The sequence below is a fragment of the Pelodiscus sinensis genome, chromosome 3 (assembly GCF_052426305.1).
Source record: "Pelodiscus sinensis isolate ZL-2025 chromosome 3, ASM5242630v1, whole genome shotgun sequence".
Classification (NCBI taxonomy): Eukaryota; Metazoa; Chordata; order Testudines; family Trionychidae; genus Pelodiscus; species Pelodiscus sinensis.
This window is the reverse complement of record NC_143054.1, coordinates 185,473,244-185,492,532: the sequence shown is the minus strand read 5'-3', so window position 1 is coordinate 185,492,532 and position 19,289 is coordinate 185,473,244. Positions and strand designations below refer to the sequence as shown.

The 19,289-nt window shown below is 40.8% G+C and overlaps 1 long non-coding RNA gene across 2 annotated transcripts in view; it reads left to right on the top strand.

The window, feature by feature from the left end:
- The window catches only part of LOC106731379 (uncharacterized), a 306,122-nt gene that overhangs the window by 270,904 nt on the left and 15,929 nt on the right, over window positions 1-19,289 (top strand). Inside the window, exons 1-2 of one of the 2 annotated variants that reach the window (XR_016349290.1) lie at window positions 5,571-5,671; window positions 17,416-17,487. This is a non-coding gene — a long non-coding RNA (uncharacterized LOC106731379). Of the gene's footprint in view, window positions 1-5,570; window positions 5,672-17,415; window positions 17,488-19,289 lie in introns of those variants that run through there. The other variant, XR_016349289.1, reaches the window with a different exon arrangement.

The window sequence follows — 19,289 nt, the reverse complement described above, 5'->3', positions numbered from 1 at the left end:
AAAGAAAGAAAGAAAGAAAGAAAGAAAGAAAGAAAGAAAGAAAGAAAGAAAGAAAGAAAGAAAGAAAGAAAGAATCCCCATTCATGCCACCATTTGCATGACCATTTACACTGGAATTGAACTGGTTTTGAAATGTCCATATTAAAATGGAATTCCTTTGATTTTATAACATATCTTGAAAAACATAGAACATTAAATGAAAAGATGCTTAAAACAATGCTGGGGTTTTGTTCCAGAGAAACATTTGGGCACTTTCACTGGGAAAGGAGGTTAAAAGGTTGTCAATGCTTTCTCCAGGGGCTCCGTCTGACAGTGAACATGTGTTTCCTCCCTTTAATCGGCTCGCCAGTAGCCAGAAAGCTGCTTGTTTTCTGCAGAGGTTGTCAAAAATGATTTCAGTCTGGAGACGATGAATGATAAAAGAGGTTTTCAAACACAGTTTTGCACTGTAGCATTTGCAGTCCCAGAGAGGATGGATTGTATTACAATCTCAGTGCAAAGGGCCATGTTCCTGAAGCAAGAAAACAGTGCCTCGTTCAACCTGTTTGATGCTTCCAGTTATCTTTCACAGCTGAAAAATATAAGCCAGGCCACAATACAAATAAAAAAATAAAATCATCCCAGAAGTTTGTCCTTCCTCGCTGGCAAATTAAGTGCTTTTTTTACTTAGTTAAGACTGTTTTCTTCATACAGACTCTGGGAGTTCTGTTTCCTTTAAGTGTTTACAGAAATATTTGTTGTTTTTCCTCTGAATATTTTTATATTGGGCCCAAACTGGCTCCTGTTGGACTAAATCATAAAAATCTTTCAAGGAATATTGAGACCACAATCAAAGTGTCTGATAACTGTGAAGTCAGCTTCTTAGGTGGTGCTCAGCATCTTAAAGATCAGAGGAACTCTAGGCATTCAGAAGAACAATTATTCATTTTCAGAGAAAGAGTTAGAAAACCAGGAGGACAGCCTTCTAAAAATATTTTTCCTCCTGCAGAATAGTGCCAAATCCAGAAGTCATTAGTTTTCCCTAAGGATAATAGACCAGATTGTGTTGTTGCTTACACCAGCGTGGACTAATTCCAGACTTACACTAGTATTACTGAGATCAGTATGTACCTCTGAGAAGGGACATAGGAATTAAAGAAAAATGAGGTTTGAAAATACTGAATACATTACATTATTTAAGTAGTTTCTTTCTTTCTTTCTTTCTTTCTTTCTTTCTTTCTTTCTTTCTTTCTTTCTTTCTTTCTTTCTTTCTTTCTTTCTTTCTTTCTTTCTTTCTTTCAGAAAGCTCTGTGCAATTCCTGATCTGCAGCTCTTTTTCAGATATTGTCCTTTTACTTACATCATGGGGCTGCTAACAGGAACTTCCTGTTTAGTTGCTGCATTAAAAGGAACTACATAAACAAGAGATTCCTAGCAATGAGAAAATGTTAAGCACAGACGGTTTTTATTATTATCTTTTGAATCTTATACATGGAGGAGATTTAATTCCCTTTTTTCCCCTGTTGGTCATGACCAAATTCCATAGCATTTCCAGAGCACTGATTTATATTCCATTCTTTATTATTTCTGACAATACTTTAAATACTTTGACTTCAGTTTTATGCCAACAAAGACAGGCTGTCAGGCAGCAACTGTATCCCACAGAACCAAAAATTGAATATACACTCAAAGCATATTTAGGAAACTAGAATACAGAACTGGACAACATCTTTTTTTCATCAGATTCAAATTACCATTTAACCTGCATAAGGATGTCACTGTAAGCCCACTCTGCATGTGCAATCAGCATAGACATCTCTTTTTCAGGTGCCAAAAAGCTTTATAACAGGTGCACAGAGAATTTGATAACCTTCGAGAAGTCTTTCCAAAGCCAACACTAGATAATACCCATATACAAAAAGCCCCCACCTGCCCCAATAATGGCTATGCCACATTCTTTTTAGTTATATTTGTCCTGCATCTTGGAAATGTAAAGCACCATATCAGCACAAAATGTTATCCTGACCTTCACTTTTTTTAAATTTGACACGTCTGAACTTTTTTTTTTTTTTTAAAAGAAGACGTACACAACTATGAAAAGATTGAACTCCTACTCTTTCTTATCCTGAAATATTTGGCTAATGTCATAGAGATTTGTCTAAGTGGGTTCAGTCAACTGTTTTCAGTCTATTATAGATCATAATCCCTATTCAAGATGAAGTGCACTGCAGCCTAATGAATGTGGTAATGGAATCCTTGTGTATGTTTTTCCACAGCAGGGTGCAGATTAGCATAAGTGTCATATTCTGTTGGCATGCCTGCTATTATATCTGAGGCGTTGCACACACTGGGAATTTTTCAGCTGGATAATAATAAGATGAATATGGGTATATACATGCACATAGAGCACACTGACTAGAAAGTGATCTATAATAAATCTCACCTGGAAGGGTCTTTATGATAGATTAGTTTGCAGTTTGGCTTAAAAATGCAATGTTTAAGCCAAGAGTAAGGTAACACGAGTACAAAAGAATTAGATTACATTTCATGCACAGTTTTAAAGAATGTTGTCATTTAGGGCTGCAGAGCGCTGGAGAATAGTCTGTAGATCTTATAGTTTTATGTATTCATTGCAAGTTCAAAGCTCAGCTCAGACGTCACTTGTTCAAAGCGGATTGTTCTAAAGATGCCACATAGATAAAGGAAATCTTCTTGATTGTAAAACAACAGTGCACTTCCATCCTTAGACAATCCTAGTCTGGCTGCCAAATAAAGAAAAATACTACCCTAATCTCAAAGGGACTTCATTTTTACCTGTTGGACAGTCCTTATTTGAAAGAAGAGCACAGTTTAATGCAATGTACTTTAATAAAAACTGAATCTGGAAGAAGTTCATTTTGTACTGAAATTTGTAACAATACAGCTTGCAATAGGATGTCTCTAAGGCCATGTCTATATTAGGAAAGTATTTTGAAATTACTAAATTCAACTTAATAACTCACAATTTAACAACATTGAACTAGCGTATCCACACTGTGGGGAAGCCTCAAAATTAGTCTGAGGCAGGCTCCATTAATATGGACGTGCTACCTTGGACTTAGAGCCCCAGGAAGCACTGGGGAGTAATTACTTTGAATTACTCTGAGGAGTGATTATTTCAAAATAGCGGTCTTGTAGCATCTACACTACCTTTATTTCCAAATAACTATTTTGGAATTAGCATTACTCCTGATGCAGGAGTACAGATTTTGAATTCCGCTGCCTGTTATTTTGAAATAACAGTCTTGGTAGTGTGGATGCGCCACTTATAAATTCGACTTGGTGGGATAGTTATTTTGGAATAAAGTCCTAGTGTAGACCAGGGCTAAGTAGAGCACTACATAGATTTCAGTCTCCATTACAACTCTATGAACTGAACTTTTATTTGAGTTTAAGCATGCATCTTTAATTACTTATGTGATTTATTTTTAATAGGGTTAGAGAAACTCCTGATGAATCCTTTTTCACATCACATGGGAAAGACAGTGCTGCCTATGATTAGTCCTAGAATTTATTACTTGATTATGAAAAGTGCAAGTCTGAGAAATTCATCCCACTTAAGCAGTGGTTTAGTGTGAATAATCAAAGAGGTTTTCCTGGCACACAGGAGGTATCAATATATATAGACTAGCGTAGAAAAGCGTATCTTCATGCTTTTAAGAATGGTGGCATGGTAACAGCTTAAGCATATTAATCAGTCTGAGGTAAGTGCTGCTTCTGTATTATATTTTAATCTGATTCTGTCTGCTGTGTTAAAGAAATTATACCTTTGGCTGAAATAACATTTAGACAAGAAATTGTTTGCCAAGTGAATAAGACAATCAACCCAGTCATTTAGAATTGTGGATTAACTATGAACCTTACTTACCTTTATTATCAGTTCATTTCTATCTAATCATCATAACTCAAAGTATTTAAACCTCCCTGAAAAGAGAAGTGAATAGAACCACCTTAATATTTGTTCTGGATTTAGTCTAGAGTTACTTTCCTTTAAAAAGGCCTATCTATTATAGCAGGTCACCATTCTGATCTATTTTTCTTGAGGACTAAGACTTCAGAGCACTGTGCTAATATCACTGATGCAATGTTGTTACAAGAATTATACTCTAGTGCTTTCTAACATCATGAAAGTAGAATGACCTTCTCAAAACTCAGAGAAATCTGTGTCCTTATCATGTGCCTCTATATTAGCAAGAACCAGTTTTCTAACAATGCAACAAAGCTCATTAAAAAAAATCCCACCGACTATTAAAAGAATGTAAATTGGAGTTTTCACTGAAGTTCAAGCATCCTTTACAATCACACTGCCCGTTCCTTTGAATGTGGTATAAAGAAGCTGGGTGGCAAATGTATTTAAGACTCTGAGGAAAAGGGCTGTTAAGTCGACCTTGGTAACTTAACTGAAACAGTATACGTGTAAATCCATTGCAAATCCCTGGCCTTTTACAACTTCTGTCCCAATGGAAATCAGATCACAGAACTGTTTACAAGAGACTACGATTCATTTGGATAAAGAGCCATGACAGCAGCCCCCACTATTATTTGAAATTTTAGTAACCTAAGCTTAAATAAATATTCTAAAAGCAAAATAATAAGGATTAGGTAATTATTATGAGCTAATTACTTACTATATTTCATACTTCAAATAGGTGAGAAATTTCACGGTAAATATCAGCTTTTGTCATTTTGCAATCTGTTGTAAATTTTTATTGTTTAAAGAGACATCAACATTTCTATTTTATCTTTTTTTTATTATTTCTCATAGCTTGAACTGTAGTATTTTAAACTGCTGGAAGTAGTGCCATAAAATATTTTACTACGTTGTTTAATGTATGAGCTAATCCTTAGTTAATGGTCAATTTTTGCTATTTTGAGAGAGTGAAAGGGAATGGGGGTGAAGGAAAGGGAGAGGAGAAATAAATAAAAAGTCCTGGTCACATTTAACTGAAATCCCTTTCACTGAAACTATCTGAACCAGACCAAAGGAGGATGATTTAAAGAGATAGTTTCAGTATTTTCAGTAACATTCTTGGCAATAATATTACATTTTAATCCGTACTTCAATTAATCTTCCCCAAATATTTTATAAACATAAGTTTGGACAGAGCTGTATGGAACTCATGTAAGGTTTTTTTCACCCACATCACTTTGAAATATTTACTGCAAACAGATGTAACAGTACTGTTAGCTAGAAGAATTAAAGCCCTTTCTTGAGGAAATAATTATTTTACAATCAATAACTGTGAGCTAGAAGATATGTAGAATTCCTCAATTTTTAACTGTAAACTAATGATTTCACTCAGAGAAGACCTTGGACTCCCCAAAACACACAAACACATATTATCCCTCTTTGTCTGTACTGTGCGTGTGTGTATGTTACACATCATCCAAGATCAGTTCTAAATGAAATTAGGCTTTGGCACTGCTGAGTGTACTCATAACCACCTTCTCCTTCCTTTTTTGGTGATATGGCCCAATTGGTTCCTAAGCAACCAATCTGGTCCCAACCCTAAGTAACACCCACTAAATTGCAGCAGTGCGCTGAGCAATTTGTCCTTATTCAGTGCCAGGCCTGAATACAATTCATAAAAAATGCCTGTTCATCTTATTTCTCTCTTTCTGGCTGTTCAAGACAAACTCTTTGCCTAGTATGGTAAGATATGGAAATGTATTGCTAAATAATGTGACTGATATTTGTGACCCACAAAATGCTGTATTACTTAACAGCAGTGTATGGAGAGGATTAGATTGTGTTGCCTCCCGCAAGCTTCCCCATACCAGCTATTACTAGGGCTGTAGTGCATTGACTGGCAGGTCAGGGGCATTCTTGTTGGACTCCTGACTCCTGAGAGCCTTTCTCTCTCTTCCTTAGGCAGGAGGAAAGGCAGTGTTGCCTAGTGGATAGAGTGCTGGAATCAGACTTGGGAGGGTCGGGTTGTATTCCTGATTAGTCAGGTGGGTGACTTTAGACAAGTCATTTGACCTCCCTATGTCTCATTTTTCCCACATGTCAAATGGAGACAATGATGCTTCTTTGGATGGTGCTTTGAAATCTATCGATAAGAAGAGCTAGGTGTTTATTATTATTGTTGTTGTGGCTTTGTCTGCATTGGCTATTAACTGGCAATGGATGTAGCTGCAGTGTAGGAAAGCCAAGCTTTTCACCCATGGAACTTTCCCTGGTTTCAAACTGAAGTTGCATTTCTGTCTGTGCTTGGAGTTTACTCTGGTGCAGCTATTTCAGTACTTGGCTGTCAGTGGCTGGAATACAGACAAATTCCCAGCACAGATAATTTTTTCACACTTGTTATTGGGTTACCCGACTTGTGGTACGTCCACAGTCTCTATGCCAATAGGAGCAGGATTTGCATCCCATTTCCTAGATGTCAGATACCCCCTTAGTCTTCTCCCATGTTTTTCAAACTAAGACAATGGTAATGTAAAGATGAATATTTTGCCTAAATAAGACCTGCCTGCAGAATTTTGTGTGAATGGCTGAGGATTAAAGGTTACTAATGCTACCAAAACCTCAATGCAATTGCCTGTCAGGTAAACCATATTTTCCCTTCTGGCAGGGCTCTGGTTTCTTTAACCTCTAAGGGACTGAACCCTCAAAATGATTGTAATTTACAAGAGCATAGGTCAGGCAGAGGCTGGCTATCCCCTAGTGGAGAGAATGGATGCCAGTATTTTCAATCACCTGTTCCGATTTATCTCACTAACGGCTGAATTCTCCACTCACTTCCAGTGGCTTTACAGTGCTAACATGCCATTGTCTTGAATGGGGTTTTCCCTGATTTACATTAATGAAGATGATGGGAGAATCAGGCCTGAGGATTCAGTCCTGCCAAGTGCTTTAATTCTGAAGTCAGGGGTGTCTTCATTTTAAAATTAAGCACTTACTAAAGTGCTTTGAGGGATAAGGGCCAGAATGCTTAGTGCCTGCCAGAATTGGGCCCTAAGGCCTTAGCTGAACTATTCGGTACTTTGCGGTTCCTATTTATTGTGCATGACCTATCCTACTGTGGAACTCAACCTGCTCCAAAGGCCAGACCCCAGGTGGGCTACATGGTTGTTCCTGGGAGCTGGGGGTGTGAAGAATTAAAGCAACTTTATAGGCATGACTCAAGCCTAAAGCTGGAGTAGCCTCGGAGTTGTATGCCTTGGAATGACTAGGAGATCTGCCTCGTGATTAATTCTTGCCCCACGTCCTGGTTGAGCGGCAACAGCCTGGGTTCTGTTTTCTGCAGGGGTGCACACTAAGGATGTAAAAGGCTAGTTGACTATCCAATAAGCATTAGCTAGTTGACTAGTCGATATCTATGAGACAGAGGCAGCAAAGGCGGGGGGAAGGAGTACTTCAAAGTGGCAGTGCTGCACAGTAGCGCTGCCACTTTGAAACCCCAAGGCGGCTTTTTAAAAGAGCAGCCGCTGCACAACTGATCCGCGGATCAGCTGTGCGGTGGCTGCCTCTTTAAAATGCTTCCTGTGCACCTTTCAAAGGGGCAGCCATGGAGCCCGGGTCCCCAGCTCACCCTGGGCTCCATGGCTTCCCCTTTGAAACTGCCATCTCCACCCGTTTTAAAGGGGCAGTGGAGCCCGGGGTCAGCTGGGGACTCCCCAGCTGACCCCGGGCTCCTAGTGGCATGCTGTGTACCATGGAGCTTAGGGTCAGCGGGGGACTGTGAGTTCCCCGCTGACCCTGGGCTCTATGGCTTTGAAATACACAAGAGGCCCCATTGGTTAGTCTTGTGCATTTCAAAGCAGGCAAGCCGTGTGCAGCCAGGAGTCAGCAGGACTTCCTGCTGGCCCTGGGCTGTATGCGGAGTTCTGCATTCCTCCTTTGAAATGTACAAGCGGGGGCTCTTGTACATTTCAAAGGAGGAATGCAGAAGTGCCTATCGACTAGTCGACTAGTTAATAGACATTCCGTCGACTAGTCAATTAACCATATTTTAACATCCTAAGTGTACACACCTCTATGCAGCTCTCTCTCCAAATCTTTTCCTCCCTGAGCTGTAGCACCCAGAGCAACACATCATTCCCCTCTTCCCTCAATAATGTGAACATAAATCCCTAATAGGGACCATTTAGCATTTTCCTCTAGCATCAGATAAATGTGACACTATCTCTGCTGTCATTATGCTTTACTAATTTTAGCTCAGATGTACTTTTTATTTCTTCAGGAGAGCCATAAAACCTTCTACCAGCATCACATTTTATTCCTCTTTGAAGCCGAAACAAATTAGCAAAGTTGAGAACTTTATTTTCAGAGTTTATTAAGCCCTTAACAGTAAATCCTTTTCTCACGTTCCAGATGTTGTGGTTTTCTTGACCTCAGTTTGTATTTCCCTGTGATGTGAACAAGCTAACATCTTATTCTGACCTGACCAATTTCTTCTAAGAGCCAGGCAAGGTCAGACATAACTAGACTGCTAGAACACTTGGGGATAGTCAGAAACAGAAGGCTAACATCATTATATTGGTATGATACTTAATTTCCAGTCATTATCCAGGGCTTCAGTGTCTTAGAGCACTGATCTCTGAAATGCTACCTTTGCAAATTAAATGCATTTTACTAATATATTTTTCATCCACTTCCTTTTCTCCTGAGTGCTTTAAGTTTTTCAGGTAGCAGTCACCTCCACTTGATCATGTAAAAAATGCAGCCCTTGAATAAATAAAGCATGCTATATAGGAAACGTTTCTAAGTCTGTACAAATGTATTTTTTTTAGGCTTTGCGCATGCTCAAACATTCTGCTTTTGAGCAGCCCTGTTCACTTCTGTGTAGTTAATCACCTGTATAAATTTAAGCAAAAATATAACTCTTGGCAGGTTCAGAGCCTTGCCTTCCTTTGGAAGATCCTTGCTTATCTCCTTTTTTGATACACTGAATGTATCCATTCTCTTTCATTCTATGGTGAATCATTTGAAATGTAATTTATGGGTTTTATTCTCTTCAAGTGCTTTTTTAAGACAAGCACCTGCAGGCCCTTTAGGAGGTGTTACTCCTTCTGTTACTGACATTTTAATAAATATAGAAATAAATACTCCCCACCAAATTATCTAATGTCAACACTTACCTCATCGTAAAGGAGTGAGTTTTAATATAATTTATGGACTATACCTGTGCCCTCCCAACCTGAAGCGCATCCAGTTTGGTATCAATTTTTATTGTTTTCTCTGAAACCATAGCGACCTGCAGAATCTACTCATAAATATTACAATAAGTATTTGTCTTCATCTACTTGTACAGGGAAATTCAAATAAAAATGGATCAAAGATACCAATTCATAAAAATCCCATACAGTAAATCAGGCTGGTTTCTGCTTACAAATTCACATGCTTTCTCTCCCACATACACAAATATTTAACAGTGGGGTAAAATTAAATTAATATAGGACTATACAGTAATGCCTAGACAAGCAATAAGGTTGCCAACTTGCTAATTGCATAAAACTGAACACCCTTGCCCCATCCCATGTCCTGTCCAGAAGCTTCGCCCCTTTCCCTTTTCTGAGTCCTCCTCTCCCCCCAGTTGCTTACTTTTCCAACTCCCATTCACTTATATTGGGCTGAGTGCCTTGGCTGCACACTGCACTAGAAGCGGCTGGCATGTCCAGCCACTAGGCAGAGGCAGCTCTTTGCTCCCATTGGTCACGCTCCCCTCTCCTCATATTTCTGCTTTTGTTGTGGATTGTTTTAAATTGTCTTCCTTTGAAGCATCGGGGTGACCACAGACAGCTGAGGTGGTCCAGTGGAGAGGAAGGGCCAAAGCTCTGAGTAGCACCAAGCGTTCTCTTTCAAAAGCTCCGCAGGCTGGTCTGCCTCACATACTGAGTCTCAGTGATCACCACTTGTGGGATCGTGAAGGAATTTCCCCCCAGGTCAGACTGACAGAGCCTCTTCCTTTGCAGCAGATGTAGACCACTTACCAGAATTATCTGAGTACATTTTGTGGCCATTACAGGAGTGTTTGCACCTCAGTCCCTCCTATTCTTGGCCTGGGGCACCTAATAGGCAGAGGCAAGATGGGTAAAGTGACATCTTTTATTGGACTAACTTCTGATGGTGAGAAAGGCAAGCTTTCGAGTTTAACACAGAGCTTTTCTTCAGGTCTTACCCACCTTGTCACTCTCATATCCTGGGACCAACACCTACTACAACGACACTGCCCGATAGTCTCCTGTGGGCTATCAACTTTTGGTCTGAATTCAGTTGATGGAGTTATTTGTGTGGGTGCAGGGTGAGGGTGATCATCTGTGATACAGAAGGTCAGAGAATGCGGGAACTAGGACTGTGGGGGTTGCTGCACCATCCCCGGTTTCCCAGCCTAGCACCCAGAGACTCAGCTGCCCCCAGGCTTGACTGCAGCACCTGTGAGCCAAGGGTTCTGCTGCTGACTCCAGGCCTGGAGTCCCAGCTGCCAACTCTGTGTGCTGTGGAGATTCTGCTTTGGTCTCGCACGGTGGGGGCTCTGCTGCCAGCCACTTGCCCCAAGTCCTGGCTGCTGGCCCTGCATGCCAGGACTTTGTTCCTGACGTCAGCTGCTGTGGGAGGACAGGGTTAAGGGGAGGGATGTCAGCACCTCCATTCTTAAAAATGATCTTGCATCACTGGTCTGACTAGAAAACAGTGGTTCTCAAACTTTTCCAGATGGGGACCCATTTGACAATTCAGGAAAACTTGGTGACCCAAGGCAGTTCAAAAATGGGAGGAGAAGAGGGGGCAAAGCCACCTGAAGAGACACTTGGCGACCATTTTGAAATGTAATGGCGACCTGTATTTGGGTCTCGACCCATAGGTTGGGAAACCCTGGACTAGATGATCTAGTGATCCCTTGTGGCCTTAAACTCTCTGACTATGGCTTTGTCTATACTGACAATTGAACAACAAAGCTTTTGTCATTCACAGGTGCTTAAATTCCACACACACACCTCTCCTCTCCTTCCCCTCCGCCCCCCGGATAAAAGCTTTGCCGTGGCAAGTACTATGCTATGTCTACACTAAGAGTTTTTGCTGCAAAAAATATGCTAATAAGGGACTCATTTGCATGTCACAATCTCATTTGCATATTTTCTGCCAATCTGTTTTTGCACTAAGGGTTTTTGCACAAAAACAAGCAGTGTGGACATTTTCTTTTTGTGCAAAAATCCCTTTTTCCGCAAGATTCTTATGACCCAAAAAAGGAGGTATACTGATCTTATGGGAAAAGGGGTTTTTGCACAAAAAGAAAATGTCCACACTGCTTGTTTTTGTGCAAAAACCCCTAGTGCAAAAACAGATCGGCAGAACATTTACAAATGAGATCGCAACTCATGCAAATGAGTCCTTCATTAGCATATTTGTTGCTGAGAAAACTCAGAGGCTGCATCTAGACTGGCAAGTTTTTCCGCAAAAGCAAGTGCTTTTGCGGAAAAACTTGCCAGCTGTCTACACTGGCTGCTTGAATTTCCGCAAGAACACTGACGATCTCATGTAAGATTGTCAGTGTTCTTACGGAAATACTATGCTGCTCCCGTTCGGGCAAAAGCCCTCTTGCGCAAATGCTTTTGCACAAGAGGGCCAGTGTAGACAACGCGGTATTGTTTTGCACAAAAAAGCCCGATGGCAAAAATGGCAATCGGGGCTTTCTTGTGCAAAACCGCATCTAGATTGGCATGGACGCTTTTCTGCAAAAAGTGCTTTTGCGGAAAAGCGTCCGTGCCAATCTAGACGCTCTTTTCTGCAAATGCTTTTAACAGAAAAACTTTTCCGTTAAAAGCATTTGCGGAAAATTATGCCAGTCTAGACATAGCCATAGTGTAGATGTACCCCTAGTGTAAACAGTGCTATGTCAGCAGGAGTGCTCTCCTACCAACAAAGGAAACACTGCTTGTAGGGGTGGAAGTTTTTTATCCGCAAAAGTAAGCTGCCTGACTTTAGTGACACAGCTGTGTTGCCCCAGTGGTGTTGTTAAATGCTGTGTAGTGTACACATACCCTCTGACTCTGAATGCCAACAGGTCCCTAAACAGATATCTCAGCTGTGAGGGACTTGAAGCCATGATTTGAGTAGCATTTCCCTTTGTTAAATTGGAGTAATTAGTGTTACAGAGGCCACAAACAGAAGTAAAGTTGTATTTCCTGGTGATGAGACGTTAACAGTTTGGGAGTTGGAGATTTTGTTTGGATAAGCTCCCGATAGTTCAACTGCATAGCTGAAACATCCACAGTACTCAAGACAGCAAAATTAGGTTGGAAATATCCTGAGAGCGGCCATCCGGTGAGAACTCTAGTGCTTCTTGATTGCGGCTGAGACAAAAATGTCAACAGACCACCCTTTCTTGGTGTATTTTGGCCCTTCCATTTCCATCCTCAGCCAGAATCTACAAGTACAGAGGAACAAAAAAATGAAAAGTGATGGGGAAAAGTTAACTGATTCTTGTCAAAATTAATGTAGTCATTCAGCTCTAGCTACCTCAAAGTGAGTCCAGAGTAATTCCACAAGCTACAGTATGTTTGGTTGGTTGGTTTGTTACTCACTGGCCATAATTCTATTTTCCTTTACACCAGGGGAAGTCAGAAATAATCCCACTGATGTAATTTATACACCAGTATAAAAAAGTTGGGCCCTCAAAAATCGAGAGTTTGGCTTTAAAGTCATATGATTTTTAAAAATAAAAAATCCAAATGTGTATTTATTTAAATTGCTTTCTGGGTTTTGAGCCTGTAAGCTCCACTGGATCCCATTTTCAGGTTTTTGTGCACCTCCATAAGAGCTAGAAACTTAGTTTAAAAAATGAAACTGAGGTGATCAGCATATGACATGACTCCAGGAGATGGGGATTTAATAACAATATAAAACATTGAAAGACTTATGATAAAAATCACAAGAGTTGGCAATGCTGAGTAAATAGGAGACCCTCTGCACTTGAGTCTGATCTCCCACCAGTTTTGCACCCGTGTAAGGCAAAGCTGGATCACGCCCATTGACTTCAGTGTATAACAGAGCAGAACGCAGGCCATGGAGTTCAGTTTAAGCAATGATGAATGAGAAGAGGTCCACACCAGCTCCTTAATACCAGCCCTTCACTAGGCCACCTGAAGCAGAAGGGCAGGTTTTATTGTTCTAAAAAGCAATTTTGGTAGCAAGGGAAGACTTGAAAATAACAAGACCAAAAGTGAGCTCTAGGACTCAAAGCAAATCTTGTAGGTGAGCTCCACATCTGCAGAAAGGAAGAGACAGACAGACACATGCCCTCACTCTCTCTGTCTCTCTTCTCTCCCCTTTTGAAATGCGTCCATTATGTGCAGTTTCCCAAGGAACCTTCAGTTTGACCATGCACAAGGCTGCATGATAACAGCGCACAGGAAATGGTATGGGGCAAAACAAGCAAACAAAAGTTTCTGAAGCCCCACGCAGAAGATACTATGGGTAACAAAGGGAAGGCAATGGTGGGAAAATTAGAGAAGACCAAGGGCTCATTCTGTCAGCCACTGACTATTACTGGAGGCACCTTAACCATTCTCTGAGGAATTCCTCCTGCAATGGAGGCTGGACAGAAGGTTAGCACAGGAATTGCTGCAGAACAAAACCTGAGAATTACCTGCACACAAAGGGAATTTCCGGATAGTCAAAAGCTATTGCAGAAATCTTTGTTTTTTTCCAGGCATAAGAAAATAGCATGGCAAGAGACAGAGCTGGTAGTTTGTCGGAATTTTTTTAAAAAAAACAAGTTTTCCCCATGGAAAACGTTTGAGTTTTTGTAAAATGTTTAGATTTTCTAAAACAAAAACTGATTTTTAACTGAAATGTGAGCTGCAAACCAAACAGGTTTACTGAAAACCAAAAAAAAATTACTGAACATTTTTTGGGTTTCAGAGTTGAGCAGTGAGGGTTTTGTTTGTTTTTGTAAAAGGAAATGGAAAATGTTGGACCACAAAAATGGTTTTGGTCACAAAGCTTTTAAAAAAAAATAAGAAAAAAGGGGGGAAATTTTTTGATGGAAAAATGTCAACCAGCTCTACACATTGGGCCTGATTTTGAGAGATACTGAACCTCTGGAGCTCATTGTAATTACTGGGGACTGCAAATTCTCAGCATCTCTGCAAAATCAGGCCCATAGCACCCAACCACTCAAAAATATCCTTACCCATACAGCACCTTCCTCAGCATTTCCCAGATGGTGTCAAAAACACATCAACCTAGAGATTCTCCTCCTCCCTAATGCAATAAAGGAACAAAAGGTCAGAGTATCCCCCCCCCTTCCTTCCCACTATGCTTGACTGTTCCCCTTGCTCTTCTTAAACAGCTGTGCTCCTGGGTGTTGCTCAGGGTGAATCTGATTGGGATCACACTTGGCCATTCTGCCGCCTGTTGTGCTGTTTGAGCGTGGCATGCAGCAGACGTTAGAATGGCCCTGTTGTTCCTTTTTTGCATTATTCAGAAAAGGCATCTTTGAGCCTGCTGGGCCTTTTGCACCTGCATGGCTGAGAAGATGTGGGGGCCTAGAAAGCCCTGCCTAGCTGTGAAAATTGCCCCCATAGTCTTGCACTCCGTGATTTCCTCCCCCCCTGGGCAGAGAGGAGGAGAGAGGTATCATTTTGTCCAGACACAGCATTTGTCCTTGTTGTGGGTGGCACTGTCTAGCTGAACCATTGTAAGGGGCCATGCAGAGCTTGCTGCATTATGCCAGTGACAGGGAGTGTAACACCAATGTGGAAGAAGCAGCTAGGATTCAGAGAGGTGAGAAGAGCATTTGCTAAGAGAGAAAAATGAGTGGGGTTTCTGCCTCCAGGAGAGAGGAGGGAAATTTGAGTCCTAGCTCCTCAGATGAGTGGGAAGGGATCAGGGGGTCAGAAAGGAATGCAGATGGGAGGGAATTCCTGTGACAGGAAAGAGGCTTTGTGGTGGAAGGCGTTCTCCTGAGTCCTTACCCCCTAATTTCCCGAGCTTGCCATTTGTCCCAGAAGTGTTTTCTCCAAACTTGTGACGTGCAGACAGAATAAAGACAACAAGATAATCTATCCTGCCAGAAACAGCAGCCCTTGTCACTTACTGACAGCAGTTGTTTCTTCAGAAGGACTGATTTAGGCATCAGGAAATGACAGGAGTAGTAGGGAAGGGCCCTGTGTAAGGTAGGGAAACTGAAGAGGTGGGGAAAAAAGAGAGAAGGATAAAATTAAAGCAAACAGTACAGGAAAGGGTTTCATATTTCTATCGGAGCTAAAATATTGCTGGATAGTCAGGTGTTCAAGTATTCTGCAGAAAGAACTCCTAGCTCCCTTTCCCTATCCCCACCTAGATCTGGGATTCAAATCATCCAGTGAATTCAATTCTTCCACTGGCATCTCTTCATCCTTTCTTGTCCACCTCCCCTGTTTTATTCTGAATCAGCTGCCATGCTTCACCGATCCTATTTGAGTAGGAATGCTTTCCCACACACTCACGCCCACGCTCCTACTTAAAGCTGTTCTCTAAGTGAGGCTGAGGACTCCATACTGCACTACTCAGGGATCTACCCACATTTTTAAGAGATGTACATTGAATGTATGTCCCTGAAGGAAACTTGTCATTGCAGCTGCTTTTGAGCACACGTGTCTGATAAAGGGTTATACATTGAGATGCAGAGCATAGTTTTGCTTACCGGCTGCAAAAAAAAAAAAAAAAAAAAAAAAAAAAACACAACACAATACAACCACTGTGAACACAGAACCCACTTCAGGGTGGTTGCAGCGTCCGGTGGCGTGCCTGAGAACAAGTTTTGTAGCCGCAACTGGAGGAAGCAGTCAATGTTCATGGAGTGTCAGATAATCCACTGTGACATATGATCCAAAAACATACGATTGACGCATATTCCTGGCAGTGTGTCCCAGTGCTGAGACCAGTTTATGCATTTTAAAATGTTTGATGTCCTTTCAACAGTTAAAAGCCATTTTGGATAACAGATCGCAATGAAAATATTTTAAATAACCTTTTTTTTTTTTACCACTGGGATGTATCGGTGCAGTGCAACATTTTAAAGAGAAACACAGAAGGCTTTAAGTGTCTCTAAGGACCAAGCTTGGATCTTACACCTGTTCATATCAAGAGTAACTGCACTGAAGTGAATGGAATTTACTCCTGAGTTAAGCTGGTGTAACAGAGAGTAGACTTTAACTCTGTGTAGCTCTACTTTTTGCACCTCTTCTACAAGCTGAACTCTTTTCATGGCTCATCTGTTTGTGTAACAGAGGGAGTTCTGTGCATTTGGGGACAGATCCTCAGCTGGGTGTAAATCGGTGTTACTTTATTGAAGTCAGTGGAGCTAGGCTGATATAGGGCAATTGAAAGAGTGTGGGCTTTATCCTGAAAATTCTTTCTTACGCACAAGCAGTCTCACTGAAATCAATGGAACGACTCACCTGACTAGCATTTGCAGGATCAGGCCCATTGTGAATGAGTAAAACACCACTGTTATTTTTGAACCTCTGCTAAGTGGAAACCACATGTCCCGCACTGAGAAATGCTGATTCTAAGAACACAAATCCTGTCAGGAAAGTGGAAGTCAATGAAGGGCATCTCCTGGATTGTATTTACTGTGTTTCCAAAGCTACATAGGCTCTTGTAATGTCTGTCCCTCTGAAGACCTAAGATCATGTGAACATTTTTCCTTTCAGCCAATTGCATTTCCAACTGAAGGCTGCGCTATGGTTTTCCTGCCCTGCTGGTAGTGCAAATGTGCCAATCTCATTCTCAAGGCAAGGTTCCTGTCGTGGGATCAAATGTTAGGATTTTAAAAGCTAAAGTTTGATATGGATGAACAACTGCCTATAAAACGCATTAAGCTCTTACCCTGTAATGTATTTAATTTCACACTGACTGATGGTATTGCCCCTGAATGGATTACGGCGGGGGGCTGCCATTGTCCCACTAAACCACACTGGTTAAATAATACTTTGGAGTCTAAAGCTGCTCGAGGAGCATTTCATATTGGCTAGCACGTGAAATGAATACCTAGCTGTTCTGCAAGTGCTTTGGTTTGGTTAAAAATAAATACATTCTGAATTGGTTTACAGTGCAGCAGAATTCACACAGCTCTTTGGTTTGTGCTTTTGCCCCTATAAAAATTTCCACTGGCCCCTCCTCACTCTTGACAGAACATAATTGCCCTGATTCTGTGAGGTGCTGAGTGCCTCCATTCACTTCAGTGCTATCGAAAGTCTCTTTGAACCCTTTAGAAAGTGCTTAGCACGCCCACAACTCCCAGAATTGGGCCCATTGGGCTTACTCTTTGCTGGGTTTGGTGCTTGGCATATATGTGCTTCATATCAAAGAGATTCATACAATGTGCAAGGGTTGGGTCTTTGAGTTTTGTGTAGTGTTTAGTTATGAGGTTCCTTGTCTCATTCATGGGGCTTTTTTTTAACTTTCAGCTTGAAGACATTTTATACAGCGACATCATAAGTGCACACCCAGAATCTGCTTCTTCTGCCTGTTACACTTGGGTAAGTCAGAAGCTACTTTACACCAGCGGAATGACACCCATGTGAGGAGAATCAAGCTCTCCTGTGCTCTAACTCTGTGATCAGTGTGACAGTCACTCCTGAACTAGCAGTTAGCATGTTTTCAACCCTAAGACCTCTGTATTTCTGGGACCATTTACAACTAACCATACAAGTGTTTGGATTCCACCTGGGGAACAAGATAATTCAAAATTAAGAATGATTTCTTAAGTCCTGAGTGCGCACAGAATACCACTCCATTTGGAAGGAGTCATTTTTAAGTATATGGTTTATGTAGTAAAATTACTCATGATCACCCTTGGATGCTTGCTAGAAGTTTTGTCACCTGTTATGTGCTGAAACACATGCCCCCCCCCCTTGGTCTCTATCCACCTTTGGATACATTTGGCGGGGAGGGGGAGCACATATCAATGAATTCTTCAGTCTTCTCTTTTTTCTTTTAATTTACGATTATAAGAAAAGGTTAAGGAGGTATTTAAGCTTTACTAGTCTTTTTTTTTAACTTCAGCTTCAGAGCCAGAAAAGAATGTTGGAAGTCATCAGAGGCATGGTTGGGATAGAGAGTGTTAATTCTTCCATATCTAAGCCTCTTTGTCGAAATTCCCTTTGTCTCTTTCCCCAAGTCATTAAACACTAATCCCATCACTCTTCCTAATCCGCTGCAGTGGAGACAGAGTTCAGTTTCCGAAACTGTCTTTGTTGCTTTCCTAATAGACAGCTTGCTCTGGATTTCAGTTGGTTCAGTCACATTTACTGCTTCCCATTGCAGTTATTTAATGAAGTGCCATTAATGAATCTTTTCCTCCTTCATGCAGTGTGCACGGGCATCAATTGGTTTAGTGTTAAGTAGGGTAAGGTGCCTAGTCATCTTAGCAGCCTTTGCAAAATATGACTGTCAAAGGCAAAACCTAGGAAACAAGGCCATTGAAGACCATAACCACTGAAGTACTCATTTAATTACTAAGGATTTACAAAAGAAAATCTGCCCTTTGTGACTGACAAAAGACAACAAACTAAGAAGAGATAGGGGTTTTTTCCCCCCTCCCCAACAAATCCCAAAGAGGAAACGTGGCTGAGCAAAGCCATCAGAGCATGGTGAAAATGCTTTCCAACTTGCTACACAAGTGCTACTTTTCTAAATATTAGGTATTCTACTTGTTGAAACAGACTTTAAGTCCTGCCAAAAGATGTAGACGAGTTAGTTTAATCAGTTCTTCACTGGTAAAAGTCAGTAAAATGTCAATCCATTTCCCCTGTGCTTGAAACAAAGGATCCATCATAATGTAAAGCAGCATCACTTGGTGGTTATTTTATTTTTTTATATAAATGTGTGTTGTGTGCTGTGGTTGACATTTTAAACAGAGTATTTTCTGTCAAAGAGTATAAATTAGAAAAGGTGTGCTTAACTGTCATTTTCTACTGATGACAGGGACACTGAATACCTTTGGTATTTAATTCATTGGGATATGTTTTAAAAAGATAGGCAATGTTTATTTCATCTATATTCCTATAACTGGGAAAATGTTTTGTTCAGAGAGTGTACTTATAATTTTTAAGCATTTTAAATGAAAGCTGTTCTAAGTACATTAAATAAAACCAGGGTATTTAAAGTCTGGAAAACTCTTCTCTAAGGGCCCGATCCAAAGCCCACTGAAGTCTATAAGGTCTTTCCATTGATTTCAGTAGGCTTTGGATTGGGCTCTATACCCCACTTTCTTAGTGGATCACTAAGAAAATATGGAACTAACAAAATATTTTAGTCAGCAAAGTGGCTTTCTGTGATA